Source organism: Esox lucius, chromosome 9, assembly GCF_011004845.1.
Source record: "Esox lucius isolate fEsoLuc1 chromosome 9, fEsoLuc1.pri, whole genome shotgun sequence".
Taxonomy (NCBI): domain Eukaryota; kingdom Metazoa; phylum Chordata; class Actinopteri; order Esociformes; family Esocidae; genus Esox; species Esox lucius.
Genome location: NC_047577.1, coordinates 10,850,506 through 10,868,358, shown reverse-complemented (window position 1 = coordinate 10,868,358; position 17,853 = coordinate 10,850,506).

Sequence of the window (17,853 nt, the reverse complement as noted above, 5' to 3'; positions counted from 1 at the left end):
AACAGCGCGTGTCTCTCTTCCCTCAATGGCCTGAAATTAACTCGATTCCGCATGATTTGCCCAGCCATTACTCGCCCACCTTCCAATTCACTTGGGTCAGCCAATCCCACGTAATGCGGAGTTGAGTTTGTTAGCAGCTCACTGTCCCTGGGCTGATTAGTGACTCATTTGGCCATGCCCGGACTCTGGGCAATGACCTCAGAAGTACTACCTATTTTTTGTGAGATTTATCAGAACTGAACTGGTTTCAGTATTTGTATCCGCTTCCGTGCAAAAAAAGTGCACGCTTGTTGGATGGAGAGTTTGAAAGAGTGACAAATTAACATCTGGTTTTAGGGGAGGAAGATACATGCTGGTGTATAGTATGAGAAAAGCTACTTTTAGTCTGAACAATACTTTGACATTAAACAGTGAGAGGTTATTTCCCCTTTTTTAGATACAGTGCGACAGAGATATGTTTCCATGATGAGGTTCGAATACCTGTCGAACGTGCCTGCTTTAAACACTCCAGGTACCTAGATCTGTCTGTCATCCTGTTCTGTTCAATATCTCCTCTCATTCACGGTGAGGATAATCGGTTTTGTTTTCAGCGGCACCGTCAGGTTCTCCTAAACCCGTCAGTTTAAGCCAATAGCACGAAAGAAATGGCAGGCTGTCTGTGAAAAGCTATGTTGGGAACATTGGAAGTAGGTCTGAAAGATTTTGAGGGGTGGCGTCACTGGGCCTGGGCTTCAGTGGCTTCGGCCCCCTGCGCGTCTTTCTGGTTGAACCTTTTGATGATCCAGTATTATCATTCTCTCGTCTATGTTTTTCATCTGAGCCGGACAAACGACAAAGCTGAAACGGTCCCGTGATTTGCTGTGCTAACAGACATAAAAATTACAACTGGAGATTAAGTGCACAACTGCAGCCACAGACAGCATGACAATATATCAGCTTGTTAGCTCATTTGCTGACAGAGACTTTAATCACAGTCAAAGGTCATATTGGCCTGCTCGGACTATGAAGCTACAAGGTTTTAATTCTAACTTCGACACTCGGGCAGGCAGAGAGGTGAGACAAAGCAAGCAGACGCCTGGGTTGGTACAGTGGTTCCCAAACTTGAACAAAGATGTACGAAATCCTAGAAACACCCCTGGGTTCAGAAGTTTGAGAAAGTGCCACCCGAATTGAGATCGAAAAGAGTAATGAGTGCTGAAAACGAGCAGCCGGGAATAGAAGCCTTTAACCGACTACAGTTCGTTTTCCAATTCGTACGTCACAAAAGAAAATGTGGATTCAGCACTAAAACTTGCTGGCTCTGATAAGAGAGGTTGTCCAAACACCGGTTTCCCAAACTGTGGAGGTGGACAATGTTTGCCCTGTGGGAGGAAATGGCTTCCTGTTGGCCCAGGACGCACTTGTTGTTAACTTACTGTCCCAGCTGTACTGAGTGACAGCAGCACTTCCTGTAGAACAGGAAGTGGTTGGATCAGCCCATGGTGTAATGGAACATACTGGAGCTACACCAAGTTGTGTCTTTAGGGTTTTGAAGAGGGTCCCACAAAGGACGACTTTATAATGCAAAAACTGTTCCTACGGTGGGTAGGGTTATAATGTAGTGTTAGAAGCCTGTATATTACATAACCTAATTTAAACAAATCTGTGCCCCTTCATAGAAATCCCCCAGGCCAAAAAAACGTTATTCTACTTCCATTTAAGCCTGTGCATTAACTCACATAGTCCTTGTTCCAATCAGGTCTAAACATGGAAGGAGGTTAAAAATAAATCATAACAAAATATCTGGAATTGCTGTTTGCACACGTATGTAAAAGAACCTCAGGGGTGAGTCATCATGACATGTGTGAGGCCACACCCTCTCTGCAAACTGCAGGCCTGGAATCCACTGAGGTCATACCGAGAGTGAAACGACAGAAGCAAAACTCTCTTTCCCCTCGAACCACAAAGTTCACACATCTGGGTTGGGCATGTGTGTGCGGCGTGTGGGAGTCCGTGAGGGAGGATCTGCATCGTTGTGTCTGATATGCGTACTTCGGAAATACGCAAGAGTTTAGGAAATACGCGGAGGGGTACAGGATCCATTGCGGTTTGTATGTGTCTGAGTGTGTGTTGTGCAACCTGCGCTCTTGTAGTTCTTCAGCCTTGAAATAATGCAGGCCTACACAGGTGGATTAAACCATGAGGAAGATATTCTGTTGAGACTTGGGGGTAAGGCTGCGGCACATCCTGAATAACCGGAAGATGTGTGACTTCCTGCTTCCCATCACTTGCATGTTTTTCAAGGAAGAGTGTTGAATCCTGGTGTTTCGGTATCAAACTACTAACCGGAGTCAGATTAGAATATGAAATCAAGTTTGTTAGGTGAGAACTTTTTCCCCAGCTAAGTTTCATATAATTTCTGAACCTGAAAGAAGAAGTCTATAAAAAGACTACACACTATTATTCAACAGCCGTTACAAACTTCAGTGATCTTTAGCCACCTGCCAGCCAAAACGGAATGGATTAAATGTGAATACAATTTCCCCAAATCACGTCATGTTAAGTAGTTTTGGCCTATTAAAAGAAACATACTGCTCCTGGATTGATCATGATGTGATATTGATAAGATATTGCTGTGATATTAATATGATATAGATGGGATATTAATATGATATTGCTGTGATATCAATATGATTTTGATCTGGTTTTAATATGATATTGATATGATATATGATATTGATGAGATTTAAGATAGGATATTCATGATATTAATGTGATATTAATATATATTGTAATATACATTAATATAATGTGGATGTGATATTGACATGATATGGATGTAATACTTTGATGACATTTGATGACATTGATCTGAAATAGAAAATATGTTGATATCATATTCATATTATGTTGATGTGATATTGAAATTATATTGATATGAATATTTTGTGGATGTGATATTGCCAGTCGGTGTTGGCTATAGCACAAATGTTTCTTGGACCAGGCTGCAGCTATTCTGGCAGGGTTTCCGGTGGGCAAGGGGGTTGACTGCAGTAAACACAGATCACAGATCTGAGACTAGCCAGGCTGGTTCTTGGCAGCGTCGGGGGGGCGGGTGGAAGAGCAGACGCCAGGCAACCGGGGAACCGAGCAGATTGGGCCAGATTATTCACTGTTGTATGCAGACAGCAGGCAGGATGTTATTGCATAAACACGGAGCTCCTGGCCCAGGACCCACCCGCTACGGTCTCCTTCCCCAGCCCGGAGACATTGTGGTGGGGCACAGCGGAGAGAAGACGGTTCCTCTGTGGATGTAGGTTCGCACACTCTCATGCAATTCAGATCAGGTGCTCCTCGTTGATGTATTTCAATATAAAAAAAAAAAGAAAAAACGACAAAGTGGTCCTGAGAGTTTATTTCCTGGTGGCCCAGTGTCTCTTGACAACGCCAGATGGTAGAGAGGACAGACTTTTCTTCGGGTGTTGTCAGTCAGGAGCAGTGACTTAACCACCACACCCCTGCCTGTCGTAGGCCAAAACCCAAATCCCTTTCACTTCTAATTTACATGTCAATCATTCGGCGGAGGCTTTTATCCAGAACGACTTACATTAGCGAGCGCATACATTTTAACTCTTTCTCGTCCGAGTTCCCCCGCAGACAAAAACGCCCCACTTGACCAACAGAACCTCTGAGGATTTAGTCTACTGCACGTACGATATGATTCGCTGGGGCCTTCCTAGAGGAAACCGTACCCACCCCACAGATACTACCAGGTAGGTAAAACTGCCGTGTGACAAGACCGTTATGGACAGATGTCAGTCTGGAGCACCCTGCTTGCTGGTGGCGCTATATTGCGTGTTTTGTAGCTTCAGGCAGTCCAGGTGGACAAGGCTGGGTGCTCGTGCGCGCACGCACAAGATGCAGTTTAGCGCTGTTGATGCCTGAGTCATACAGTACCTCACTTCTGTTCTGTGTGTGAATGCGTGCGTGTGTGTGAGAGTATCATTCAGCCGATCCTGTCAATACACGAACTGTGTGACTTGGCCAAAGCCCTCTGTGATGACGCACTTCACAACAGGCTCAGATCACTGCAAGAGGAATCTCTCACCATGTGAAGTCCCTGGTATCAATATCTTTGCGTGTGTGTGTGTTAGTGCTGTAGGTATTTAATGTGACACTAAGACTTCTCTATTGTCATTATATTGTTGTACTGTTCACATTTTGTGTTGATAAAGGTACAATATTAGTGGAAATGAACAAGTTTATACACCGATCAGCCATTACATTATGACCACTGACAGGTGAGGTGAGGATGTATTAGGCAGTAGGAGAACATTCTGTTCTCAAAGCTGATGTGTGGGAAGCAGGAAAAATGGACAAGTGTAAGGATCTGAGTGACTTTGACAAGGGCCAAATTGTGATGGCTAAACGACTGGGTCAGAGCATCTCCAAAACTGCTGCCCTTGTGGGGTGTTTCCGGTCTGCACTGGTCAGGGTCTTGGGCGGCCAAGGCTCATTGATGCACGTGGGGAGTGAAGGCTGGCCCGTGTGGTCCGATCCAACAGACGAGCAAATGTAGCTCAAATTGCTGAAAATGTTAATGCTGGTACTGATAGAAAGGTGTCAGAACATACAATCAATTGCAGTTTGTTGTGTATGGGGCTGCGTAGACGCAGACCAGTCAGGGTGCCCATGCTGACCCCTGTCCACTTCCAAAAGCGCCTACAATTGGGCACGTGAGCATCAGGACTGGACCATGGAGCAATGGAAGAAGGTGGCCTGGGGGACCTACACAATATTGTTGCAGACCATGTGCCCCCTTTCATGGCAACGGTATTCCCTGCTGGCTTTGGCTTCTTTCAGCTGGATAATGCGCCCTGCCACAAAACAAAAATGGTTCAGGAATGGTTTTAAGAACACAACAACAAGGTGTTGACTTCGCCTCCAAATCCCCAGATCTCAATCTAATCGAGCGTCAGTGGGATGTGTTGGACAAACAAGTCATATCCATGGAGGCCCCACCTCGCAACTTACAGGACTTAAAGGATCTGCTGCTAACGTCTTGGTGCCAGATACAACAGCACGCCTTCAGAAGCCTAGTTGAGTCCATGCCTCGACGGGTCAGGGCTGTTTTGGCGGCAAAAGGGGGACCTACACAATATTAGGCAGGTGGTCATAATGTTATGGCTGATCAGTGTAAAGTTGTGCTCGTAAGTTGTGCTCCAGTGGTTAAAGCAGAAAAAGGTGAAGTTTCTGGAGTCACAGTCTTTTGACCTTAATATCTTCGAGCCACTCGTGGGAGATCTCAAACGTGCGGTTCATGCAAGACGACCAAAGACTTTGCATGACCTGGAGGCATTTTGCCAAGACGAATGGGCAGCTTTACCACCTGCAAGAATTTGGGGCCTCATAGACAACTATTACAAAAGACTGCATGCTGTCATTGATGCTAAAGGGGGCAATACACAGTATTAAGAACTAAGGGTAAGCAGACTTCTGAACAGGGGTCAGTCCATTTCTTTCTTTGTTGCCATGTTTTGTTTTATGATTGTGCCATTCTGTTATAACCTTCAGTCGAATGTGAATCCCATGAGAAATTAAAGACGTGTTTTGCCTGCTCCAGTTTTCTTTACAAATGGTACCTATATTACCAATTCTCCAAGGGTATGCAAACGTTTGAGCACCACCATATATTCCTTGTTTTAATCACTCCTAAAAGACCACACAGTGGTATTCAGAACCATTGGACCCCATTTTACTGTTGCTACAACATGAAATCATATTGAATTTGTCACTGATCAACCCAAAAGTTGTACATAGTGTCAAAGTGAAAAAGGAAAAACAAGTGCTGCTTGAAAGTATACGAACCAGACGGGACAGTCATTATTTAAGATACAGATTTAAGATACATAACAAAAGTTACTCCAATCCATTCTGTGACTTTCCTCAAACTGAAATGATTTTGGTTGATGAGTTTGGCTTGAACGAGATGCGGTTCTGCTTAGGTGTGACTCATGAAAATATGTGATAATGACACACACCGCTCTCATTACGGTCTGGGCATCCAAGAGACTGGAAGTGGATTAAACAAAGGCCTTGCGTGGGTTCGTAAGGTGGGGACGTAAGGTGGGGACGTAAGGTGGAGACGTAAGGTTCGGGTGTAGCCTGGAGGTAAGGAGGGACAGCTACACCTGCTGCTCCGTAACAAAGCATTGTGGTCTTTCACACCAGCTGGTCCATTCTGAATGCTTTGCGTGGGTTTGACGGCTCAAGCCCGACCAACAATCAGCCGCTGCAGTCCGGACGAAAGTCAATAATTGCCAGGATGAGGAGTCAATTTGGCCGTGAAGGGCCTCCAAAACGCCAAGGACAGCATTTTTTGTGGTGTGACCTGTCCACAGGTCTTACTGGTTAGGGCCTGAGGATGTAATTCGGAGAGATTGCGGGACAATCCCAGGTCCAAGACAATGCGCTCAAGTGTTTTGGAAAGGAAAGACAAAAGGGATCCTGCGAGCATGTGTGTGGTGTTGTGTGATGTCACAGTTACTGCAAGGAGACAAATTGGCCCTGATGACGTCACAGGAAATGACCCGTCGACCCATGGAGAACGACAGCGGTCCGGTCGTCGGCGAGTCGCACCACAGTGCCGCCTGGTCGCATTAATAACTGGGTGACGAACGGGCTGTGTCCCTAAAGGCCCCCTCTTCACTGGGTGGGGCACTGCTTTTAACCAGGACCCATAGGGTTTAGCGATAGGGGAGATAGGGGTCCGTTTGGAACGCAAGCAGAACACAATGCATTTTGGGTGCTTAGTTCCCTCTCAGATAGTACACATCATTCCTGGGTGACAGAGAGGTGGCGCCTACATGGCTGTGGTGGCAGTGACACAGACACACACATAAACACACACACACACACACATACACACACAGAGTGAGTCACCCTGCATTTCCTGTTTGTGGTGTAGTTGGAGTGGGGGGGGTGAGATCAAAGTGTTTGTGTGTAGCGTGTCTGCATGTGTGTGTGTGCGCGTGCGTGTGTGCGACACCAGACGCGGAGATGTGTTGCACTCGCTTCGTCACCCAGCCCACTGTTCATTATAATCACAAACATCTGAACTAATGTAGTCTCGGAGATGTTTATGTCACTGCGTGGTGTTGGCCCCCCGGGGGGGGGGGGCCCGAATGACAAAACACTCCTTCTGAATTCCTCCCATACTGAGGTGGTGGGGACAGCAAACCTGGCAATGTCACATTTTCAGCTGAGATTCTCAAGTGTTCAGAGTGAAATGGAGAGGATTAGTCACTGTGGTGCGTTTCTCAGTCTTTCTATTCTTACCACAGTCAGCTGCAGACAGCAGGCAGGGTTGGAACGGCTGGATACTCCACAGAGAGGCAGAGGCAAGGCCAGCCAAAGGACGTGACTGTGGCCCACTGAGTCTCACTTCTTTGGTTTATGTATGAGTGGGTGTGTGTGTGTGTGTATGTGTGTGGGTGTGTGTTAAGGCTGATATAAATTTCAACTGTAATGGTTGTTAACAAAGGCTGGTGGTTTAATAATAAGGGCTGGTGTTGACAGGGGGAACAGAGAAGGATAAACACACACCGACACACACAACGAACCCGCACACACACTCACGCACATGCACACACAAACACACACCATTAGTCATTAACTTTACTGTTGTCTGTGGTATTGATTCTAAGAATCCTTTTTTCATGGATTTCAGGAAAACCTTTTCGTGTTGTGGAGGGCACAAGCCTTTGGGGAGGCCATAAGCAAGATTTGGTTGGGGGGCCCCCACTTTGAGTAAAAACAATTAACAACACATTTATGCCAAACTTAGGACATATGCATATCTAATAAATAAATAAATCTCATGCAGTTGTGTTCATTCTGCCAGAGGTGTTTTGTTGCGGTTTTATAGCTTCCTTTTGCCATTCTATTCCTTTTGCCATGAAATGGACAGAACCTTTAACAATTTTATATCAAGTCTCATGCAATTTTACTTAGTACGCCTTGGGACATAGAGAACAAAGGGCAGTTTTACTTTAATTTCCACACACAACCTTTTACACGATTTCTTAGAGAGAATTTATCACAAAATCAATGGGGGCACCCCAGCGGTCCTTGAAAACTGATCCTGTATACTGGTATCTCTAGTGATCATTACCACCACAAACATTGGGTCGCTGGCCTGACTACATAAAACAACTACAGGGCTAATTGTAGGCTAACTGAGTGACTGACACACAAAGACAACAACTGCTGATGCACAACCACATAGACATCCTAGCTTATTTTCTACTATTCTTACTCTCTGCAGTAAGTTAAGACACTGACTGGGTTCACCAAAAAAAAAAGAAGAAATGCCGAAGCTTGCACCTGGCCCTGATTTTGTAACACAACGTTATTTCAAGGAATTAGACAGCCCGACCAACTGCCCTCACATCTGCAGGCCAGGTGTAACCACCCCAGCCAAAGGCCCACCACATCCTGCTTCGTTCACCAGCAACACCTACTGTTGGCCCTGAAACCGCACAGCCCCGTGTCACAAGGCTCTGTGCGCAATTCCTGGAAGCTGAAAATATCCCAGTTTTTCCGTGGCTTGCGCATGCGCCAGACATGTAACCCACGGAAACATCGCTGACCACAAGGCGCAGATCTGTTTTCTCAGTGACGTGAAACCCATTGGTTCAGGCCTTATTTATTTCAATTGACTAATCCTATTATATGAACTGTTCCCCATTAGGATCTTTGAAATCCTTCCATTGCATTGATGTTTTTGTTCTGCATAAAATGCAGGTGACTTAATTACCATAGTTAAAATCAGCTGTGTCAATGCATATCATTAAATCTTTGCCAATAGAAAAAGACAAAAGACAACCCAGCTGGCTGTAGAGATTGCTATGGTGAATGAGATGGTCTTAAGGTGAGGACATATTTGTTGCAGATGATAAAGGTAGTTCTGTTCATCAATTACCTTGTCAATGAAAACCTCTTACACTCACCTTTTAATTCCTAATGACATCTACAGTACATTGTAGACGACAACAGCCTTGTTTTCAGGTTTTTGGAAGCAACTCATCATAATGTACATAGTGTATGAAAAATACTGATAAGACATAACTAAGATACTGGCCCGGATTCCATCCAATCACACATGGAAATTTTGCTCATGTGAAGCAGGAGTCAGCAGTTTGAATGACACACAACATCCCCTCCCCAGTTTCTGTAGACTTCTGAGGGTTGCTGCAGAGGATATCACAGACACACTTATGGACACTGTTGATCATCCATGACATCAACATTATAGTCTGAACCCAGTTTAGAGACTGAAGAGTGCTGGTTCACATTGAATTTGTTCACAAACTGATATTTTGGGTTCTGCTTGGGTACAAGTTAAACTTTTAAAATGGAATCAAATGTAACTTTTAGATGCCAATGAGGCATTTGTAAGGTGTATTCTTTACAAATAAATTAATTAATACTGTTTAATATACAATTGAATCCCAGCCTTTGTGTAATACAATATCATCAGGTGAACATAAATCCCAGCACAAGCTCTATATAACATACCATAATGTTTCAATAGGTTAAATGACAACCAAATAAGGATTCATCTTGTTGTGCCTTCTGCCTATAGTGATGCCTCAGACCACAAGTCAGGGCTATGTCAGCGCTATGTCAGCGCTATGTCAGGGCTATGTCAGGGCAATGCTTCTAGTTGGTAGGGATGGGCTGTTATATCCTGTCACGCCCTCCTATAGTAATCCTCAATCACTCTTCTTTTTCTCCTTTGTCTTTTCTCTGGCTTCCATTCAGTGTGTCCTTTTTGATGCTATTTCTCCTCTCTGTGTTTCCGTTGGGTCCTTAGTCCCCCCCCCCCTCAGACCGTGTGGCCTATAGCCTTCTCACAGCAGACAGTCACTTCTGAAACCGTCGGCCAATGAACACACTGCTCAAAAGACATCAAGGGAACACATCGCATCACCCATCGGGTCTCGAAGAGGGAAACATATTAGAGGTCAAAATCGTTACTGTTCATTGTGTTAATTAGTTAAGAACAAAATCCAACTGATGTTGAAAACCAAAATCACCAACCGGCTGAGGGCTGGATTCAAACTCACACCAAATATTTAAGCAGACGATGGAAATCACAGGCTGTTCTAACTTGTGTGAATTTCTTCACGGCAACTCATAACGTGACTCAGTAATATGTATGGCCCCCCACGTGCCTGTATGCACTCCTGACCATGTCTGGGCACGCTCCTGATGAGACGACGGATGGTGTCCTGTGGGATCTCCTCCCACCTGGATCATGGCATCAGTGAGCTCCTGGACAGTCTGTGGTGCTACTTTGCAGCTTCGGATCCACCGATACGTAATGTCCCAGAGGTTCTCAACTGGATTCAGGTCTGGGGAACGTGAAGGCAAGTCAATGGTATCAATGCCGTCATCATCCAGGAACTGCCTACACACAAGGCTGGGCATTGTCCTGTACCAGCAGGAACCCAGGGCCCACTGCATCAGCGTAAGGTCTGACTACCTAACAGCAGTCAGGGTACCGTTGGCTAGCATGAGGAGGTCTGTACAACCCCCAAGAACATGCCTCCCCACAACATCACTGACCCACCGCCAAACCGGTCATGCTGCATAATGTTGCAGGCAGCATAACATTCACCACTGCATCTCCAGACACTTTCACATCTGTCACATGTGCTCAGTCTGAACCTGCTCTCATCTGTGAAAAGAATGTGGCGCCAATGGCAGACCTGCCAATTCTGGCGTTCTTCTGTGAATGCCAATCGAGCTGCACGGTGCTGGGCTGTGAGCATAGGTCCCACTAGAGGATGTTGGGCCCTCATGGAGTCTGTAACACGCAAACCAGTAGCCCGCTTGAGGTCATAATATAGGGCTCTGGCAGTGCTCCACCTGTTCCGCCTCGCACAAAAGAGCAGATACCGGTCCTGCTGCTGGGTTGATGCCCTTCTACGGCCCTATCCAACTCTCCTTGTGGTATGGCCCATCTCTTGGTATCTTCTCCATGCTTTGAGACTGTACTGGGAGACACAGCAATCCTTCTTGTGACAACATGTTTGGATGTGCCATCCTAGAGGAGCTGGATGCAACCTGAATGGGCTGCAAGTACTGTCTCATGCTACCAGTAGAGACAAGCAAAACAATAGCAAAACACGAAACTAGAGAAGATTCAGTCAGGAAGGTTTAGGAGAGATGCTTAAAAGCAATATTTTGTGCCCACCACCTGCAAAACCATTCCTTTTTTGGGGGTTGTCTTGCTGTTGCCTCTCCAGTGCACCTGTTGTCACTTTCATTTGCACCAAAACAGGCTACATTGATTCACAATCGCTTATGCTTCCTAACTGGACAGATGGATATCCCTGAAGTTTAATTGACTTGGTGTTATACTGTGATGATTGCGTGTTCCCGTAATTATTTGAGCAGTGTATGTAAAGTAAAGAAACATTTATAACAATAAGCAGTGTCACAGGCACGTTACCTGTGAATGTGTCTATTTGACCTTTTGGCAAATAAACACTCACTATTCAACCAGCTGTGTGGCTCTGACTCAATCCCAGAGAATGAATGACAGTTAACAGTCATCTCCAGTTGTTGTTGTGACTAGTATAGTCTTCTGTTTCCACCCACATTCTCGACTCTCTAGTATGACTGTATGGACACTCCTCTGTTAAACACACCCATACGCCTACATCACATGATGACTATGGGCACACCTCTTCTACACCCACCAACACACACACACACACACACACACACACACACACACACCCCTTAAACCTTACCCTAACCTTCACCTTAACCTAACCCTAATCTCAATAATGTAACAATTATGCTTAAACCAAACCTAACACTAATGCCTAAATGTTACCCTAAACCTTACCCAAACATTTTTCCTAGTGGGGACCGACTAAAAAATCTTTATGGGAACTTCTGATCAACACATGTAAAGTGAAACCACACACACACACACACACACACACACACACAGCATGCTTTGGATAAATAGTAAAAGGGGATATTTGTCAGTTTGCAGGGAGGAACAATGTTTAATTGCACTCCTCGCGGATAGAATGATATTTCACCCTGCCATCTCTCCATAGATCTAAAGAGTATTCACCATAATGCCATAAGAAGACAAACAGTCCAGAAGAATAGGAACTCTCCAGGAGGTTGGTAAGAGGAAAGTGGGAGAGAAAAGAATGTCATGTCAGCTTATCTATGAATACGGTGCAGGGGGTCTTATGGTTTGGGCATGTATGGCTGCCATGGGAACTGGCTAACTTGTCTTCATTTATGATTTCTCTGCTGACTGCAGCAGTAGGATACATTCTTAAGTGTACAGAAACAGCTTGTCTGCTCAGATACGAATGGTCACCACCAAATGCCTCTAATGGAAGGCGCCTCATTATTTAGCCGGACAATCACCCCAAACACGATGCCATAGCACAGAGTTTTAAAAAGACCCGGACGTTGAAAGTTCTTGACAGGCCAAATCAATCACTAAAATAATCTGAACCCAATTGAGCATGTCTTTCAAATGCTCAAGACAGACTAAATGCCATAAGACCTCTAATGTGCTGCCAGCTGACAAGTGGCTGATAAGCCCCTGGGGTGATTCAAATCAGCATACACTGCTAATGCAGCAGGAGGGAGGCATGGTCAGCAGGTTTTTCCCAGTCACAGCACACTCCAGCAACTCCAGCAGGTGTCCCGGGTGCCTGTAAAGCTAACTTTGCGAACACATCGGCGAGAAGAACAAAATGCTAGCCACTCCAACAGAGCAGGGTTGGCTACATCCAGTGAGTCCAGCAACAACCAGGAAGAATATCTTCGCCCGGGAGACACGGAGGAGTCACACAGTGTTAAAGATAGAGGGAGAGACTTGAGAGTGAGAAAGGCAAAAGCAACACCATGGCAATTATTTTTGGACTGACCTTAACCCTGTTTCGAAAAGCGCACCTTCCGCCTCCTTGGCTGCGAAAAGTGACACTGTGACCTGGTCACCACAGTGGAAGGGCGGAAAACATGAAAAATGTCACCTCTGTTCAACCGGTGCAGAAAGCCCTTTCATATCTTTCAACAATAATTTTTTAGAGGGGACGGGGAGAGACAAATGCTCTATAAACTATTCATTTCCGTGTAATCTGACCTCCTGCCCTTCTCACTGGCCGCCCGCCGGTTTGTCTGTTGGCCGTCGATCTATCTACACAGTTTCGATTTGGCCGGTGGCGACCCATCTGTCATGCTGCGAAACAGACAGGAAGATAGGAACAACAGAGGGACGGTGGATGGAGAGGGGTGACTCGTCTCAGCCCCTACAGAGCTGCTCTTACATCCCAAGCTACCTCTGACTTGTTGTGGGTTGGAGCATTGTGAATTGCAAACACAACCTCGCTTCCAAAAAGTGGCGTAAAATGGCAATCAAAACAGAGTGGTGATTACTCAGCATCGCAACTTGTTTGGAAACAGGGTTGTTTATGTTGAAATCTGTTTCGCTGTTATTGCTCTCCAGTGTTTATTTACAGTTTTAAACCCCTTGGTGGCGGTAGGTCTTTAAACTATTGCAGACCTCTCGATGGTGATAGCTCTTAAAACTATTTAAAATGTCTTGGCAGAGGAAGGTCTTAAACCTGTCGCCCTTTCTTCCTTCCCCTAACCCTTTCTTCCTCTCCAGACCTGTTGTAGTCAATATCAACAGCCATCATTCCTCCACCCGATCAATACGCCAGAAGAAAGTACCGGAAAACCACCCGTCTGATGAATACACCCATGTGGAGAACATGCTGACTTTATTTATATTGACTGACGCTTGCTGTTCCTTGCACAGAAAATTCACTATAATGTCTGTTGTTGCCCAGTACGCAGGAGTTTCCCTCTCTAAATGGCTCAGCGGAAGATTTGTGTGTGCATATTGTGCCACATCATGTGTGTTGGTGTGCTAACCGTGTGCATGCTGTCTGGCCTGTAAGTCCAGGAGTATGGTTTTGCGGCTGGTGAAAGCAAAGAAAGTGAGTCACAGACAGACAGGGTAAGGGAATTCAGTGTGAGTGACGAGGGAGTCATGTGACACTTCCTGAAGCGATGCAATGACAATGTGTGTGGATTCGCATTGAGTCTCGATGAGTCAACAGGCCAAAGCTTCGCGATTCATAATTGGACAAAGAAATGATTATTGTAATTGGAGATTTCCTGTGCGTTGGATGTATTACATATTCTATTCAACCTAGAGCTTTTTTCAAGCTTTTTTGTTATTGATTAGCTGGGTTTCGCAGAAAACTACTATCTGTTTGATAAGCATCAACTGCTTATCAAGTTTTACAGTAGGAATTTCTGTCTTAAATCAGCATCTGATTAGAATGTGGCCATTTTTACAGAATCACTGCTCTTTAAATCTGTAGTCTGAAGAAAAGCCATGACACAAAGCCTTCTGGATATGAGTGAACCCCCCATCATTTTAGTTGCTTTCATTTATTTTTAAGGTGACTAGTATCAATAACTAGGTTGGGCAAGTGACTCCGTCAGAAACCCACTCCAGTCCCGAAGCTAGCATTAGTCAATTGTAGGAGGCTCATGATGGGAGTGTACAGAAAATTACAAAGAAATATACCTTTTGGTTTACATGGTAATGATGTGATCTGTCTGTGTCTCTCTCTCTCTCTCTCTCTCTCTCTCTCTCTCTCTCCCCAATAGGCAATCGTTTAGCACCATCTACTGGTGTAGCATGAAATCTTTGGACGATTACAGAAAGTTTTTGGCTGTTTAGACAAACAATAATTAACTATTCTTTATGTATTGTGTCACTCAGTGAAATGTAAATTCTTATTCAAACTCCCTCTTTTGGTCTCTGTAATAGCAATTTTTTGCCACCTACGGGTTTAAAATATTTAACAGATTAGAGAAAGTTTTTGGCTGCAAAGACTATCAACAATGAAAGGTGATTTGTTCATGTATCTCACTAAATTACATTGTAAATTATGTCTCTTTCTCTCTGAATTCAATTAAATTACATTAAAGGTAATGGTGCAACACATTTTCTTTTTAGATTGTAGTTGCAGGAAATGGCTATAATATCTGCAGTAATCTGTAAATTATCACTTAACCGCCGATATCATTTACCTGCCAGTGATGAGATTATTGGGCTATTTGGGCTATTGATGTCTCCCATTTGGCCTCAGTGTTCAGAAGGCCGTTCTTGCCTCATCTCAGAAATCATCCACAGCCTTGTTAAGGTTACCTGTTTTATTGATATTCAGTTCAGGGTGGAGTCAGTACTTTCTTTGCTCTAGGCCAGTGGTATTCAAATTTGTCCATCAAAGTCAGCTATACTCCATTTTTTAATAGCAACCCCCTAATCAGGGACTTATCTAGACCTGGGACACCAGGTGGGTCCAATTAATTATGAGGTAGAACAGAAGGCAAAGTCCCTGATTAGGAGGTCCCCATGGAAAAATGGAGTGGAACAGGTTTCGAGGGATGGATTTGAATTCCACTGCTGTAAGGCATCAGTGTCTAGCTTGAATTGTTGTTCTTTTTTCCCTTTTTGGAACACAGTAGCTTTTTGTCTCTCTTCCTCCAATAGACAATGCTTTGGCGTCCCCTACTGGTGTAAAACATGACTTGCGCCTGGATGTCACAGCGCCCTTTTTACTGTATAAATGGCAGCACCCTGTACAGAGTGAGGCTGGGAAAGCAGCTACTGAAGATTGCATACGAAATGGCTCTTATTGATGTCATGATGTCTGTGAAAGCACCACATCACATACAGCATGTTAACAGAGGAGGGATTTTCTTCAGCAGGTTTTTCATGGGCAGTTCAGGCGATCATAGACAATTTAACCAGAATCATTTTTACGGACACTTTATAGCCACGTTACGTTCTCCACGTTTTATACCTCTTAGGTTTTTGGATTATTTTAATGATTGTATTATTTTTATTGTATTATTGTAGCTATTAGTGGTTGTTATACCACTTGTTTTTTTTAGAGATTTATATTCAGCAACATTAAAAAAGAAAATGCCTTTCAAAAGACGAAATCTAACTTTATTTTAAGAAAAACGGGTAGCTCAAATGAACATCTTCATATACGTTATTCTGTGGTCTGGTTTCTGGGAGAGTTGGTTCTTGAAATCGAGAAATAAAAATAACAATTATGTTGCAGTTCTTTCTGTTGACAGCAGGTGGGGCTGTGCCATGTTTCAGAAGATGGCTTCAGTTTGGTGTGGTGATACAGCATATTACATGTGGCTCTCAGAAAGACAAACATCGTATTGCCTGTCTGGAGCCTTTCCCATAGAATTCCTCTGAAGAGCCATGTGAACTTCATCAACCAAATCACCGACTAAATGATGTTGACACAAGTGGCAGAGACCCTGTGTGTAGCCAAGCTATGTTTACATGTCTCTTCTGCACAATACTTGTAGCCTACTTTATTTTTTACTTGTATTTGCTCAAAACCGTGAACATACGCTTTGATCCACTGGGAAAATCTGATCTTTCAAAATGTGTATGATGTTTATAAACCCACTTCTTCCTTTAAAAAGCAGAATGGAATGAAAACAAGTTGTATCAGTAAATTCTAGACACAATTGTTGGCACCCAGAACCAGTCAACACATTAGATAGGTAACTACCATTTGACTTAATCATTTCTGCAATAGACATACACACTAACACATATATACTATGTGTATATATTATATATTTATTACAGAGCCAAACATTTTCTCCAGGGTTAGCACCTTCAGAAAATATTCTGATCTTATCACTTTCTCCACATTTTCTAGTGTTACAGACTACATTTTTTGTTAACATTTCTTTTGCCTGCATATACATGCAGCAGAATTTTCTGGGGGGAAATGTGTGCCAATTTATTCAAAATAAAAACCTGATATTGCTTTTGTTCATAAGTATTCAGATATTTTGCCATAACACTCCAAATTGAGCTTAGGTGAATCCTGTGTCCTTATCCTTGAGGTTCTTCTAGAACTTGATTAGAGTCCACCTGTGGCAAATTTTCATTTAGAAAGTCACACACCAGTCTATATAAGGCCCCACACTTCACAGTGCATGTCAGAGCAAAAACTTAACTAATGGTGAAGCATGGTGGTGGGAGCGTCATGCTTTGGGGATGTTTCTCAGTGGCAGGTACCAGGAGAGTGAAGAGTGAACAGAGCAATAAAGAGAGAACCTTGAAGAACCTGATCCAGAGAGCACAGGACCTCAGATTGGAATTCATCTTTTAATGCGACAACATCCTGAAACACACAGCCAAGACAAAACTGGAAAGGCTTTGGGACAAGTCTGTGAGTGTCCTTGAGGAGCCCAGCCAAATCCTGGACTTCCAATTGAACATTTATGGAGACCTTACAGTCGCTGTTAATCAGCATTCTCCATCCAATCTGACAGAACTTGAGAGGAAGAATTGGAGAAACTGCCCAACCCCAGGTGGTAGATGCATACCCAAGATGACCCAAACCCATGACCAATGCCAACAGCACCTGTTGATTATGGTTTTATTATTTTTGCGAAACATTAATTAACCATGAACATTGATTAATTAGCACACATTTATAAAATTCGCTTTGTCATCAAGGTATTTTGGGTAGATTCACGGCGGTAACATTTTAATTCACAATTCATTACTTTTTATGTCCCTAACACAACAAAATCTAGATAAATCAATGTGTTGTAAATACATCAGTAAGACAACACACTCAGAACTTCGGGTTTGACAATCTTGTTGTTTTATTGTAAGTATTGCATTTTCAAACTTACACAGCGAGAATCAACATCAGAGTGCATGTCCTACAAAGGATCAATGGCCACAGAGTT